The 15,903-nt window shown below is 47.6% G+C and overlaps 1 long non-coding RNA gene across 1 annotated transcript in view; it reads left to right on the top strand.

The window, feature by feature from the left end:
* Positions 1-397: 397 nt before the first annotated feature.
* The window catches only part of LOC139079793 (uncharacterized), a 31,998-nt gene continuing 16,492 nt past the window's right edge, over positions 398-15,903 (top strand). Inside the window, exon 1 of the long non-coding RNA XR_011533729.1 lies at positions 398-696. This is a non-coding gene — a long non-coding RNA (uncharacterized lncRNA). The remainder of the gene's footprint in view (positions 697-15,903) is intronic.

Genomic DNA, 15,903 nt, shown 5'->3' with positions numbered 1-15,903 from the left:
TAACGGTGAGAAAGGGGAAGAGTTCCAGGACCAGTGATGGGGATGTGTGTCCTCAGCAGGGACAACCATTGACATGTGAGGGATGGACGTCACATTTGGAAACCAGAGAGCGCTTGTCAGTGAAAACCCCCCTTATCTCCCGCTCTGGCTGGATGTGTGGTGACACTGGGAGCCACGAAATGGTGGCCTGGGTCTGCTCTGCTCGTGCTCCCATGGCATGGAGGGCCAGGGGCTCCAGCCTGGCTCGCTGGGGCTGCAGGTGGGCAGTCTATGAGGCAGCCACTGGACACTGGGTTGGCTCTGTGCCCTGGGGACAGATAACTCTGTGTGCTCCATTCACCATGTCATAAAGGGATGCTGAGACATGGCTTCTGTGGGAGTCACATCCCTCAGGGTCAGTGAGAGACAAGAGGCGGCAAATGTGATGGACTTAAAAGACAAAACCTAAACCCATCCTGAGGACCTTTAAGAAATGGCAGCTGACTGCTGGCTTCAAATCTGTCACTCTTTCTCCCAGCCTCCAACTTCCAGCACAATAGGTCAATTTTACTAACAAGGCTAAGAGCCACCATTTAAAGTCGGTTCTTCAATGTGAACAACCACAGGGACATTTAAAGCAGGAAGTCGGTGGCGAAATAGAGCGGGGTGCTGGTGGTATCCTGGCCTGATCTCGGAACACTCCACATTGTCCTCCTGGTTAGTCATTTACTCCTCTTTGTTCTGTTGGGTCAAACTTTAAAAAGGGAAATACCCCTTCTGGTCATTTGGGGGTGTGTGGAGACAGAAAGGGGTGGAGGAAAGAATATATTGAAAGACAAGATTGCGGAAACAGATGAAGTCCAGTGATGGCTAGCGGCTCTGTCTTGCTGCCGTCCGGCAGAAGGCCGGGAGGAGGGGAGCATAAACAGAGGCATCTGGTCCCCCAGCATGGAGCGGCGGGTCCGTGAACTGTGGCAGATGCAGCCTCAGCTGTGATTGGGCACGAGGCATCGGTGTCCAAGCCCGGGTCACGAGCAGGGCCCGTTTTAACTGTGACAGTGCAGTGTCAAACTGCCATTCTTTTTTTCTCGGGTGGTTTTTTTTCCTCTGAAATCTGCCAGCTCTCGGAAGCAGCATAGACTAGGCCCCTCGGGTTCACAGGCTGGAGGAAGCAAGCAGGGAAAAGCAGTGAGTGACATCCAGAGAGGGACGCTGGAGGGGGAGCCAGAAAACCAGGAGAGAGCACGGAAAGATGAGAAAACGGGCTGTTTGGGTTTTGTGTCACGGGCAGAATTAAGTACAGACAAGGCACAGGTGTGTGATTAGCAGATTATGCCGAAGGACGTTTCAGGGCTTTGCTTGTGAGGTGTAAACGTGAGCTCTGGGAAGACGTCAAGAAAGTGCTCTTTATCAAAACTTGGGAGGAAAACCAGTAGTATCAAGTTTCTTAAAAATCCCTTTGATACATTCGCAGAGGAAACTAAAAGAATAGGTATATTTGAGTTAGAGATGCTGTGTTCTGGCAAAATGTAACTTTGCTCGCCCAGCTCTGTGGGGTCTTTAGTTAATATAACTGCCCTCAGCCCGATGTTTGCCTGTGGGGAAGCTAAGGAGAATGGCTGCTTTTCTGAAGGCGATGTTCCTGCTGCTAACTATTCTGAAACCTCTTCTGAAAGTGATTTGAAATACCCTGGCTTTCTCCATTTCAGGTTTTGCTCAGTTTCTCTCTCTCTCTAGGAAGGAGGAAATTATTTCTAGCACTTGGTTTATTAAAAAACCACACCACCAGCTCGGGTTTTTACTTTCTGTTTATTTCCGAAAGCCTGGAGATGGGGAGTGAGGAGATAATGCCGTGGTCTGGCCCGGAGGAATATTTTATCAATTGGCAGAGACTGTGGTGGTTAAAGCCACATGGCTTGATAACCTTTCCTTCTGTACTCCAGGCTTTTGTGTTTAGCTTTTCCTATTCTCCTTCCTTTTTTCTTAGTGCTCTGTCCCTCGTAGGGTTCATTCCAGGCTTTCCTCATTTCCTTTCCCGTCCCTCATCCAGCAGAGATGGACTAGTAAGGCAGACAGGACTTAGAAATCTCTAGGCAAAAAATACTTCCAGTTCCAGGTGGAGAGACCTGATAAATCCCCTGGTGATGGGGCGTCCCAAGAGCCTGGGACCTCAGAATCCCAGGGAGATGTGTTGGATTGTGCTTATAGTTAAAAGATGCAGTCTATACAGAAGTTGAAATATAATAATGTATGCCCGAAATTTTACACAATGTTAAAAACCCATGTGACCTTAATAAAATAATTAAAATCATAAACAAACAAACAAAAAACTCAATCATAGTACTTGCCATCATCTGATTTCTATGAAGCTTCCAGATGTGGATTCCTGGGCCCCTACATCCTGTAATTTCCTGTAATGATAGAACTTTGCTCCTTTCCCTTCTTCCGCACTTTCTCTCTCTTTATGGACGTAGAGTGCTCAATCCTACGTCTTAGATTTTGTTTCTGTTTCTCACTAGATCTGTATTCCATACCTACGCCATGGTCCCTCTTGACTCTTCAGCTTGATGGTGTATTTCCCCATCTCTCTTTTTATTTACACATCGCCCGTGTGTTGGACTTTCTCCCTCTGTGTCATGCTGTATTTCTTCCTATTCCTCCCTCCTCCATTCCTAGGGAACCGATCAGCTTTTGGTACTCACCCAAGCACTTTTTCTACTCCAACTCTTTTGAAACGGTGCTCTGACACCCTAAACATTTGCTTAGGTCTTTGCGTGGGAGAAATCAAACAAATGCGCTGCCTCAAAGTGTGCACAGATGAACAGCCTGTTTCTAAATGACGTGCAATCTGCGTGTCAGAGCGATTTGTTTTCAAATGAGCTTGTCCCTGTCCAGAGGAAGGCTTTTATTCACCCCAAGTGAAGTCTCCCTGAGAAGGCCCTCTCCACATTTGTAAAGTGGCATGGAGAGTACAATAAACAGCAAACTTTCACACTGTCCTTGGCGCAGGGGGCCTTTCTTCTCCAAACATCTGGCCCCTGGATACATTGTTACGGTGCTCCTGGACCAGCGCGGAGGCTGTGCGCACTGCTCCAGGTCTGTTCTCAAGTTGTTGCGGGGACCCTGCCGTATGATGACAATTAGGAGCTGTTAGTGTGCAGATGAGGCCCGCGAGTGGCAGGTGGTGGGAACGGGGCTCAATTAACTAACAGGCACCAAATCCCTTCCTAATGAGGCTGGGCCACCCAGATGAGCCAGGAGGCATGTGTCAGCGACAGCAACAGAGGATTTGAACTGGAGGAGGGGAGAGGCTGGTCAACAGGTACCTGGCTTGGCCGCAGAAACAGCCTTTTTGGTTTCGTGGCTCAGAAAGACCAAGTGGCCTAGGCCAGCCTGGGGCAGTGTCGGGGGCCAAAGGCAGGAGTTGTGGGCTTGGCGCATGGTGGACTCAGTTTTGCACATTTCATCTCTCTGGGTGGCCCCCTCGGGTCAGTTCGCCTCCTTATTGTGTATAAATGAAGTTAGACCATCTCCCAGGATAAACGACACAGGAGATAAGGCCGGCCAGTGGGTAAGGTAATGACTATCAGCAACGTAATAAAGAGCCACAGTCTTGAATAGAATTTGAATTCCAAATCAGACACCATAATAATGCTGCAAGTGCCACATTGGGTTCTGTAGTTAAGGGCTGGTTGCTATTTCCATTGCAAATCTTCCGGGGGGCCTCTGTGTGGATTCATCATCTGAATTGGTATGGTATTGAAACTTGTGTGGCTCACTGTGAGCTTTTAAGAATTAAAAAAAAAAGAAAAGAAAAAGAACAACTTTTAAGAACCCCCAGAGTGTTAGCGGGGCGGCATCATTCAAAGAATTCTGTGCTGGGTTGCTCCAATTCCTTGTCTTCAACAGCTTGCCAGAAAGTTTTGAGACTTGCAGGAGCGAGATCCATTGCCCTGGAGTGTGGCTCTCCCCAGTTTTTCAAGAAGTTGAAGCAAATTAGGACCTCTCCCTAGCCGTGTGTTTGGCTTATGCTGCGGTGTGGAGAAGGGTGCCCTAATATATGCATTTTCCCGGGGCCACAGCTTGCGCCCTGGGGACCCTCAAGAGGGGCCTTTGTGCTGTGCACAGTTCTCTAAGCATAAAGCCATATTCCTGCGTGTGCATTAGAGCTGTGTTTTAAACTGGTTGTTCGCAATTCTTCCCTACCCCCTTGATTCTTTTCTTGCAGCACAGAATAGTGTTGAAAATGATCCGACACCTTAAAAATAAGGCACAGGTCTGGAATTGGGGATGTGGCTGCCTCTTTGTCCACATGTGTGAGGGCGTTTGGATTACACTGTGAACCATATGTGCCAGGCTGCAGAGCTCGGAGACAATGGGGTAAACCAAGAACCCACCAGGGACCCCCACACGTTTCTCTCCTACTGTCGTTTCTGATCCAAATGGTGTTTAATTGAACGTTTCTGTCCTTTCCCTAATTTTGTTGTTATAACAACATATGTTTAAAAAGAGGATTCTCCTTTTGAAAGGGGGAGTTTGCCAACCTTTGTACCTCCAATAGATTTTATCTTTACGTGTTTGTAGCTCTGTGGCTTGGACAACTGAAGACTCTCTATTTAAATTCTGCGGCATAAGTGTTGCCATTCCTTGTCTTGAGCATCACGTCTCCAAATCTTTTAGGGACAATCCAGAAACACCAGTGACTCTGTTGAGTTTAAGACTAGAAGATGGTACAAATTTCATTTTCTTTTTCCTTCCTTTCTCTCTTCCTCCGACCCTCCCTTCATTCCTTCTTTTCTTTCTTCCTCTCTGTCATTCTCTCTTTTTTTGGGCAAGACACAGCTCCTAAGCCACTTTAGGTCACATATGTCTTTATTCTTCCAGAAGCTCTATAGGGAATAAAATCCCTCTTTCTCAGAGATATCCAATGTCTTCCAAACCAACACAAGAAGTCTCCCTCAGTGATGCTTCAACTCCTCTCAGGCCCTGATGCATCTGTCATGGCATCCCACCTCACATCATCCCTCTGAGAAGGGCAGGGGACAGTCCTGTGTGTACCCACTTCACGGAGGAGGAAAGCAAGGCTCAGACAAGCGCAGCAATTTGCTTAAAGCTTCATGGCCCGGTTTGTGGACAGGACCAGTGGTGTGGCTTGTGAGTTTCCCTGTATATTGTTAGTCAACTTCCCATGCACGGATGCATATAATTAGAATGATACATTTTAGCCCTAGAGGTTAACTAAAAAAATGCCTGGTCCTGAAATAAGACAAAGATTTCCTTTATTTTAGAGACGCTCTGAGGACTAGAAAAGTTACCTGCTCAAGAGTCCATTGCACGTGGAGTGCGTGAATGGCCCCAAACTCTTACATCATTATGCCCACATTCCCAGGTTCCTAGTAGAGCCAAGGGGAATTTCTAGCCAAATGCCCAATCTATCCTCAGTTTTGCCTTCCCCTCTACATCCTAGGTTCTATGTTAGCTCCCTTCTCTTGCCCTCTGAACTCTAACTTGACCAGCCTCAAACTCAACAAAGACTCCCAAGCAAAAATTTCTTTCCAGCCATGGGTGCGGTCAAGGTTTAACCATTGGCTATCCAGGGGTAGGGGTGGAGACAGCCATAATTTTTAGCATTTACCAATTTCCGTGATGTAAATACTCCCACCATGGCTCTTTCTGAGCCTCCAACAGAATGTTACTAAACACAGAGTTGGGAAGAGATGCTCACCATGGGCACCAGTGCAAGCTGGGCTCCACATACCAGCACTTCTAGTCCCCAAAGCCACCAGAACTCCAAGGCTGCTGGATGAGCCTCCAACAGAATGTTACTAAACACAGAGTTGGGAAGAGATGCTCACCATGGGCACCAGTGCAAGCTGGGCTCCACATACCAGCACTTCTAGTCCCCAAAGCCACCAGAACTCCAAGGCTGCTGGAGCCGAGGAGCTGAAATGCCTCTGTAATTGGAAAATCTCCCAGCCCCACACACCTATAGTCTCAACGCCCCCCACCATCCAATTCTATTTCCCTACAGCCTCACCATCCCCCGTCCATCATCCCCTCCAGTACTTCTAGCTGGGGTCTCGGTCCTTTCAAAGGGTCCAGTGAGGACAGCTGCCCTTGGGGAGGGGCGGTGGAGGGAGGGGTCCTCTACTTCCCTCTCACCATGTGGTGACTGATGGGTCTGCCTGTCAGGTCTGGCTCTTTCGGCCTAACTGCAGAGGTGCCTGGATCTCCCTCCAAATCCTTCTGTAAGGTGCATCTTCGTTCACTGGGATGACATTGGGACGGGGTAGCATGTGAAGCTGACACTGCTTATATTTTGTACTTAACTATACTGGCTCATTGGGTTTACAGCCAGGCCCATGCCCAGGACACCTCCTCAGGGAAGCCTTCTGTGACTTCCCCCGTGTGGAGTTCTTTGTTGTCACTGTCACAGACCTGTGTTCTTCTCCATCAGAGCCCTTAGCTCATTCTTTAATGAGACTATCTAATTGTCTCTCTCCTGCACTGGGCTCTGAAAGGGAAGAGTCTGTGTCCATCTGGGCTCACTGCGGTGTCAGCAGACCCTGTACAGTGGCTGGCACATGGGATCAACAAATATTTGTGTGAGAATAAACCACACATGAACCAGATGAATGACAGAACTGGGGTGCTCCTGCTCTTGGGGAACCATTGTTCTCATCCCTGGCTGGCTGCACGTGAGAATCATCAGGGGTGCTCTCAAAAAATACTATGCTGGGGAGTTTCCAGTTCTGGCAGTTTTGAAACTCCCCAGACGAGATTCGCACATGCAGCCAGGGGTGAGAACCTCTGCCCTTGAGGAAGGGGTCTGAGGAGTCTTGGAGAGAGTGGTTTTCAAACGCGGCTACATCTTGCGACCCAGATGCCAAGACTGCCCCCTGGAACAGAGTCTTTGATGTGAGACCCACACATTAGTATTTTAAAAGCTTCTCTAACTGATTCCAATGTGTAGACAAAGTTGAGAACCACTGCAAAATGTCCTACCTCTCTTAAGCTTTCCTCCACTCTCTCATCATGGTAGATTACTTAGAAATCTACTGTTTAGAAATATTTACCCCTCCCCAACCTCCGTGGTCACCCCGTGCCTCCATAGCCATGTAGGTATGGCTATGGAACTTGGATGGCCTTGTCACTTTGGCGGATGGGACGTTAGTGGACCCGAAGCAATCAAAGGCTTTCAAAAGCTTTTGCAGGACTGGGCCTGCTCCCTTGTGCTTTTGCACATGCCGTGAAAAGAACATGTCTGGCCTCCTTGGTTCAAGGAGGATGAGAGACACGTGGAGCAGAGTGGCCCCTTCAGAACCCCAGGCCCTCAGTGAGTCACAGGGTCACCCCAGCTGCTGCGGTCTGAACTCGGCTGCCCAGGTGAGCCCAGCCCAGATCAGCCAAACCCCAGCCCACTCACAGACACGCAGGCGCGGGAGTGATCATAAATGATGGTTCTTTTAAGCCACTGCGTTTTGGTTCGTTACATAGCGATGGCAAACTGATACATCCACTTTTCCACAATGGTGTAAATATTCACCGGGACCTCTTTAGCGGGCAGTTCACCTTTGCAAAGTTTTTATGATGTTAGTTCCTTCACTGCTTTTCCAAGAGAAGAAAGATGACATGGAATTTCAACTAGTTTAAAAAGTTGCACTACACATGCGTTCCGTAAGTCATATGGGTCAATCTCCTTCAGTTCAGTCTGCAGGTTGGGCAACTGTGTGACCCTGGCAAAGAGGATTAGAGGACTACAGGATGGACGTTATCCATTGTTGTTATCACACCCGTGCTTCACACAATCATAGTTTTACAGTGTCATCAATGTGGCCCTGATGTGTTTAGAGAATAGAGCTCCCTTCGTACCAGCATCAATCACTCACATATTTGCATTTTATCTCCTTTCCCAAACTAAAGAGCATGGTTTGACAGGATGTTCATTAATCTTGTTGGAGTACATTTATTTGGAAATTGTCAACAAATAAAATATCTTAAATGTCTTATTAATTCAGAAAACATCAACAATTCCTTGTCTCCAAATATGAGTAGAATGAAATAAAGGCTCTGAATCACATACAGATCTTTTCCCCTTCACCTCCCTGGTGACCTTGATGTCCAGAGTCTTTGGCACCTGCGTTGGGAGCCCCAGGCTGAGGGGAGGTGTTCTGATGTCTGATTGGAGCTTGGGTTGGGTCTTTGCAATGCCATTTGGGTTGAAGTCATGTCCCCTGGACTGACTGGGGACCCATATCTCAGCTCCCAAATGTGCTCTGGGGTGGGGTGCCATGAACTCCCTGAGGATGAAGGCAAAGCGTGTGCATGAGTGTGTACTCACACACACGTGGGCACCATTCTGGGGGGAAGGTTCATAGTTTCATTAGATTCTCAAAGAGATCAGTGACGTCCTAGCAGGTTAAGAACCAGCACCCTGATGGAAAGTCCAGTGCAAAGGAGAATCTTACCCTCCAAGCAATCATCCTTCGACTTCTATAATTCCAGGGCTCTGAAGACGAGACGTAGTAACAGCAATGGCATTTACTGTGCTCCAGGCATTCTCAGTGCCGTATGTGTTTTACCATTTTGCACAGAGACCCCATGAGGTTTAGAAACCAGGACTGTCTGACTTGAAGCTCAATCTCTTCACCATTATGCGTTGAGCTCCTGCAGAAGAGCCTCAGAACACACAGTGCTGGCCCCAAAGGGTCACACAACCAAGTGAAACACGGCAACAGTTTGCAACCTAAATACCCATCCCCCTTATTCAATTGTACTCCTCCAGATAAAAACGGGAAGGAACTTGCCAGAAGGACCCCATGGTTCCAAGGTTTTCTGTTTGGAGGACATGAGTGCTGGGTCTATTTGTGAACCTGGAATTTGGGAGGAATATCTCTCGTTGTGGCACTCAGACGCTACGCGGCACAAGATCCTGCTCCATAGGGAAACGTCCAGCAGCCACCTCCTCTCCCGGGTGTGCCGTCTGAGCTGTGCTGTCTGCACTGGCAGGATGTGAGTCTCAGGGGATGGCCTGCCCGGGCCTACCCCGGTTCCTGCCTCTGTGGTCACGGCCTCTCATGCTCCCTTTCCAGCACCTCCAGGGTTTCCTCCCCTCCACTCTTGATGTCCCATCCTGATTTCTCCCCTGGCGTGGATTCAGCTTCCCCTTGCTCTTTCGAGTCGAGATCTTCACGCAGAACCCAGGCCCCCTGCCAAGCCAACACCCTGCCCTTGCACTTCTGGAGGATTCTGTCTCCTGTTCTTCTTTGGTGCTTCTCCCACTGCAGCAGGCAGTCCTTTCGAAGTCTTTTGGAAAGAAGTAGGTAGTATAAATAAATTCAACAAACAAGGAAAAATAGTCCCCGGCAGGACTCCAAGACTCTGAGCTCTGGGCTGTCGTGTAGGCCTCTGTGGCCACCTTTGTTCTTGCTCTGGGTTTCCTTGGGCCTGTGTAACCTCCAAATTCCAGAGGTGGTTTCAAATTTGCCCCACTTCTGGCAGGTAGAAAACATCCCTCAAAAGGTGTGGGATATGGAACACTTTCTGACAACGCTTCTCAAGCTATGCCCTCAGGAAACCAAAATGCATTCATTTAGTCAATCAACCATCATTAATTGAGTACCTACTATGTGCCAGCCACCACGACAGGCATGAGGAGTAAAGAGGAGACTAAGAGGTAATTCACGCCTTCAAAGACTCCCCTTCTGGTTGGGGAAATAACTCTCTCCCTGGCGCTGACTCTCCCACTGAACGCAGTGAAGAGCATGCGTGTTAGCAACACACAGAACTCGCCTCGTCGCTTGCTGCTGACATTTGTTGAGTTAACTTGAATAAGTCACCTCACGTCTCTGAGCCCAACTTTCTCATCTGGGAGGTGAGAACTTGCCTCAGAGACAAGCGGGTCTCTGAGTGCAATGCTCCTGTCACAGTGCAGGACACATAGTGGGTGACTGATGATGAGGGCTGCCCCGTGAGCATCTCCTCCCCACCAGCGTCTGTTTTCACAGCTTCAGGAACTCGGTGCTTCCCAGACCTCACCTTCCTCCTCCCTTCCATCTTCTCTCAATGCAGCCATGAGGGGGTTTGAGTGGAATCTCAAATGTCTTCCTACGGCATTCTTTCTCTTTCAAATGGGTTTGGTGTCTGGCAATCCAATCCCATTTCAAGGGCTCCTGGGACACAAAGTGCCCCCTTCTCTTGGAAGGTGTGCAGGCAAAGGCCTTGTCCTTTGTCCGTTCTCTGGCCTGGAGTGCCGGCCCGATGCTGGGGAGCCACTACTCAACCCCTCTGCAGAGTATCCACACACATAGTGGCAGAGGGAGGGTGACCTGCAAAGCGAATGCTCTCCACACCTCTGACCTACCAGAAGGGCCGTTTCTCTGGAACTTTCAGAGTCCACTCAGGACTTGAGTCCTCAAGGTGCTCTTCCCAATGAGAATGACCAACACTCAAGCCATTCTTTTGGGTCATCTCAGCAGTTCTGCCTCCACCCCTAAGATGAAAAAAAACAACTACTACCTATTGTAGCAACTCCCTCTGGGTTACAGCTGCATGTTTTCAGGGCCCATTGCAATCCTGCTTCTACTCCCTCCCTCCTCATCCTCTTCCTTCCTTCCAGGACACTCTCCAAGTTTTCCTTGTTGCTTTTAGGCGGTGGATCCCCAAACTTACAAGAGCATTCCCAGGCCAGGTTGAAGGCTGAGAGAAAGACAGTTAATTACAGAACTCAAATGCCAGGTGCCTCTGCTGTCACACGGAGAGCCACGTGAGAGGCTGAGAGCCTGTGGGGTGAGTGTGGTTCTGGGGGTGCTTTGGGAGCATTTGGGTGGGAAGCCCAGCACCTTGTCTGTAGTTTGGTTCTCCCTCCCACTGCTTTCTTCTGGGGGTGCGCATTTTCCCAGCAGTGAGGGGCACGCCCTGTATCTGCCAACGTCTGCATGGATAGTGGGGGCTTCCATGCTTGTTCTCATTAAGAAAGAGTTAGGGCTGGCCCCATGGCTGAGTGGTTAAGGTTCTGTGCGCTCCACTTCAGTGGCCCAGGATTAGCAGGTTCGGATCCTGGGTGCGGACCTACTCCACTCATCAGCCATGCTGTGGCAGCGTCCCACATACAAAGTAGAGGAAGATTAGCAGAGATGTTAGCTCAGGGCTAATCTTCCTCAAACAAGAAAACAGGAGGATTGGCAACTGATATCAGCTCAGGGCGAATCTTACACACACACACACACACACACACACACACAAGAAACTGTTGTACTCATTTACACAAACTTAGGGGACGGGACAGTGCATTGATAAACAGTGCAAATAGTATCTAGGACCAAGTAGAGGGGAACCGAGGATTATCTGGGCAAAGGAAGATGCCCAGGTTTCCCGTCCTCCCAAGTCAGGGCACATCCCTCAGAGCTCAGAGCACAGAGGTCCCACCGATGTCAGAGCCAGATGTCTGGCTCATGTGTAAAAGGTGTTTTGTTGTTGTCCCTGAGAAACCCAAGTGTGCATCCAGTCACAATTTCTGTGTGAATGCCCCAGACTGGCCGGCCTGCGACAGGGCAGGCGAGGGCATCATAATCCTTTTCCTCACCGTTAAATGTGGCAGCTACAGAGCCGGGCACTTCCCCTTTTCTGTGTGGTCTGATCAAGCTTCTGGACCACTCCTCAGAGTAATGTTTTTAAATGCAAAAAATAAAATACTCAGGGTGACAGAGGAAACCAGTTATATTGAAATAACAGCGATGAAGATATTTTTAAAGAACAGATCTGTGACATATGTGTTTCTTTAAAACACACGTTAAATAACAAGACCCAGTGGTGAGTCATGTATGTACGTAATTTCAAAATAGTGATGTGTAAACAGTATTGCAAGACATTTCCAACGACCATAACATGACTTGAACGTATCAGCAATTTTGATTGGTGACAAATACTATTATGGTCTGTCCCCTCTATTTGTAATCAAATTCAAAATTTCAGTTAGAGGTTAGTGAAAATGAAGGTGTAATTTCTCCCCACCGAAGTTCACAGAGCTCAGTTTAAGCATGTCTGCTGCAGCCCTAGGAGGCCTGTTATAGGTTGAACTGTGTCCCCCCAAATTGGCGTTCATTGAATTTCTAACCCCTAGTAGCTCAGAATGTGAGCTTATCTGGAAACAGGGTCATTATAGATGCAATTAGTTAAGATGAGGTCATACTGGAGTAGAACGGCTCCTGGATCCAAAATTACTAGTGTGCTTGTAAAAAAGGGGAAGTTTGGACACAGAGACACATGGGGAGATGGAGTCAGAGGTCAGGGTGATGCTTCTACAAGCTATGGAACATCAAAGATTGCTGGCAGACCCCCAGAAGCTGAGAGAGAGGCACAGCACAGATCCTTGCTCACAGCTCTCAGAAGGAACCCACCCTGTGGAGTCTTGATCTCAGACATCTAGCTTCTAGAATTGTGAGAAAATACAAAATTATTGTTTAAGCCACTCACTTTATTGATTATGGCAGTTCTAGCAGGCTCACACCTGGCTTTAGGGTGCAGGGGACAAGAGTCCAGCTCTGCAGTCCCAAAAGCTGGGTTCAAATCTCATCCCCACCACTCGCCGGCTGTAGGAGTCTGGGAAAGTATCACCTGATCCTTGGGTCTCAGTTTCCCCGTTACAGAATGGAGACAGCAATGATGCCTACCTCACAGGGTTGCTGGGAGGCTGGAATGTGTGGCAAAGAGCTTTGCAAGCAGTAAAAGAACTCTATGTATGCTCCTGGCTCTAAATCACCAAGGAGAACCTTCTTAAGTTTTGAGAAAGACTACAAATTGAGTCAATCCTTTCAAATACATTGCCCCCCAGTTTTCTGCCAAACTGGTTTGGGTTTATCAGCGCTGTCTTCTTTCCTTCCACCATAAACCTCTCGTTGGGGGTACACAATGGATTCCTAGGAAGATCCTAGTCATCGCAATTTTTAAACAACATCTGTGCGGGAGTTGTAAAATTCTTGGCACCAAAACAGAGACATTGTGCTTAATTGCTAGGCTCAGGCATGATTTTGACAGTTACAATACCTGGTTCAACATTGCCGCTAGCCAAAAGTCACCCGTTGAACATGTTTTCTTAAACAGTGACTGATAAGTTGTTATCTTCCAGCTTCTCCCGCTAATTAGACATCATGAGTCAAAGTTAATTTGGTGGAAAACATTTCTCAACTTAATGACATTTATGGGTAATTAGGCACGTGTGGAAGGGAACCCACATTTACATTTCAGCCTATTTCCAGGGCTTAACAAGAATCTCTTCTTTCCCGGTTGGAGATTTCTCATTCTCTGAGGAATATGTTCGATACAGACACCACGGGCCTCCTTGTTATGCTAGAAACCGGTGATTGTTTGCACGAAACAAGCTACCACACAGTAATGAGGTGCAGACGGAGATAAAATTAGGCTCAGTGAAGGCTCTTGTGTTGTTTGCACCCTGGGCTCGTGGCAAGAAGTCCTGAGCATCGTATGCAGTGAAAACCGCAGTTGCAGACTTGCATCACTGATAAATGTGTGCCAAACACATATTTCTCAGCCCGTTGTCAGAAATGGCTTCTATTTTCAGTGTTCACTTGTTTGAAAAACAGTTAACCATGTGAAAAATAGCATTCCTAAATTTCAAGATTATGTCTTTGCTGTTGGTTTTTGTTTTTGGGGTTTTTTTGGCCAGCAAAGTATTCTCAATGGGTCATTTTGTCATGATGAATTGATGCATCCCCTTGCCTCCACCCGTCACTTGGAAATCCGGTTTGAGCTGTAGCCTAGAAGCAAAGGCATAGGCTCTTGGGCACTTCAGTCCCGGCTCAGCTCCTGGACAGCATCGTGCCCACCTGCCCCTGTCTTAGCCAGCATCCGCTCTCACCTGACTTCTGCTTCGCTCCAGGAAACACTTTAGTTAAACTCACATGGGCATGCTAGTCTTTTTCCTTTGGAAGAAGAGAGTTGTGTTTGCATGTACGTACACACATCACAGCCAGATAATAAATGGCGGTAATTCCTCCTCCTGCCCCACTGGCAGGATGGTTTATGGGTATAAAGAACTAAGATTAAGTGGAGTGCCCCATTCCAGTAATTTCAAAGCAATTCAATGGGCTAAGGTATGAGTTGGGACTTCTTACAATTAACCAAATCCCCAAGCTCGGAGCCAAGGGTCTCTCATAGGATGCCAGGAATTCACCGTTCTGGAAAACCTGGGCTATGAGATACCCCTGGTGCCCCCAAATTTGCAAAAATTCTCATATTCCACTTAAATATTTAAAACATTTTATTTTGTTTAATGTGCAACACACATATATGTTATGTATACAAAAATTTTTTTAAAGCATTTTCTGGATGGTTGAAGGGTGGACTAAAACTTTACATAACAACTAACAAAGATAACTTTGGTGGATGCTTACTCTGTACTTTAAGTATTATGAAATGATGTTTCCTAAGATAACGCAAAACAAAATGAAACTTTCTAAAAATATTGTAAGAATATTTTAACATATAAATATTGTTAAAACATATAAGTATATACTTAAGCTATAAATAATACATAAATATTAAAATAAGAAGAATGCACAAAATAAAATAATGATCAGGTTAAAGCTCCTAAAATCAGCAGGACAAATAGCACTCTCTTTTAATCAAACTTTCTAAGAGACAAATATGATTTTCTGGTGATCTGCACTGCAATGGAGATTACAGTTTAGTTAGACCCAAATGTCCCAAAGAACCAGCACAGGGATGAGATCCCCCCCATCTCGGAGAAAAGTCCACCCAGAAACCAGGGGGCAGGTCTTGGTGGGCAGCTGAAGAATGAATATTGTGCGTCCGAGGAGCGGTGAATTGCCGGCGGCCTCCATGCGCCCATTGGAGTAACCACGTGGGGCTGCTGGAAAAGTGACTTTTCCATGGAGAATGTCCTCGTGGGCTGTCTCATCTAGACTGCCAGGTGCTTGGTTACACCCTTGCTGGCTTTGTGGTTACGAATCCCGTTTCTTTCCTCATCTGGAGAATGAAGATAATGATCACCCCTCCATAGTATCGTTATTATAGAGATTAAATGAGCTTGTACATGTCAACTGCTTCCAACAGTGCCCATGATGGTGGCAGTAGTTATAACAGTAATAGAGATTGCTGACCCCTACAGCCGTGCTAAACGTGAGCTCTTACTCGTAGCGTGCCGATACCAGTTGGGCTAAGAATGCCAAAAGGGGAAATTGGAAGACCCGATTTGAGTCCTCGCTGCCCTCTCAATGTTCCCCTAAAGCCACATGGCTGCCTTGAGCTTCAGTCTCCTCTCTGTAAAAGGAGCCATGATACCTGCCTTACAAAGCTGTTGGAAGAATCAACAAGACCATGGGTACTGTAGGCTGTGACATGCCGACCGTGGACATCATCGGAGCAGGTGGTCAAGAGAGAAGAGCAGCTCTGACGTGGGCTTTTTCTTTGGACTTAGGAGCTGTCTGCAGCCTCCATCTGGGCATTGCCTCTGGACCACACGCCGTTCTCCCGGCCTTTCCCACTCCTCTCCCCCATCACAATATGCCTAACCGATGTCCTTCTCTGCAGGCTCCTGCTTCCTGCTAGGAGACAGCAAGATAATCCAGCCACACACTCCTCGCTAATGGGGATTAGGGTGCTAATGAATTCTCCCTCTACGTTGACATATGTACTGCTACAGAGGGGCCTTTGGAAGGTGATGCTTTTGCCAGAGAAATGAGTCTAATGGACTGAGTTTGCAGGCAGTGGGAGGGCCCCTTGCAATGCGGTCACTCACATGCTCTCTTGGCAGCCCCTACTCACCTCTGCACAAAAGTCCAGCCAAACTCTTCCAACATACCCACTCCATTCCCCAGTGGACAAAACTCAGAAAGCTTTTCTTGAAGGAGAAAAAATACATCCCTTAATGAATTAATCAACTCA

Source organism: Equus przewalskii, chromosome 27, assembly GCF_037783145.1.
Source record: "Equus przewalskii isolate Varuska chromosome 27, EquPr2, whole genome shotgun sequence".
Lineage (NCBI taxonomy): Eukaryota > Metazoa > Chordata > Mammalia > Perissodactyla > Equidae > Equus > Equus przewalskii.
This window is presented reverse-complemented; position numbering and strand designations above follow the sequence as displayed.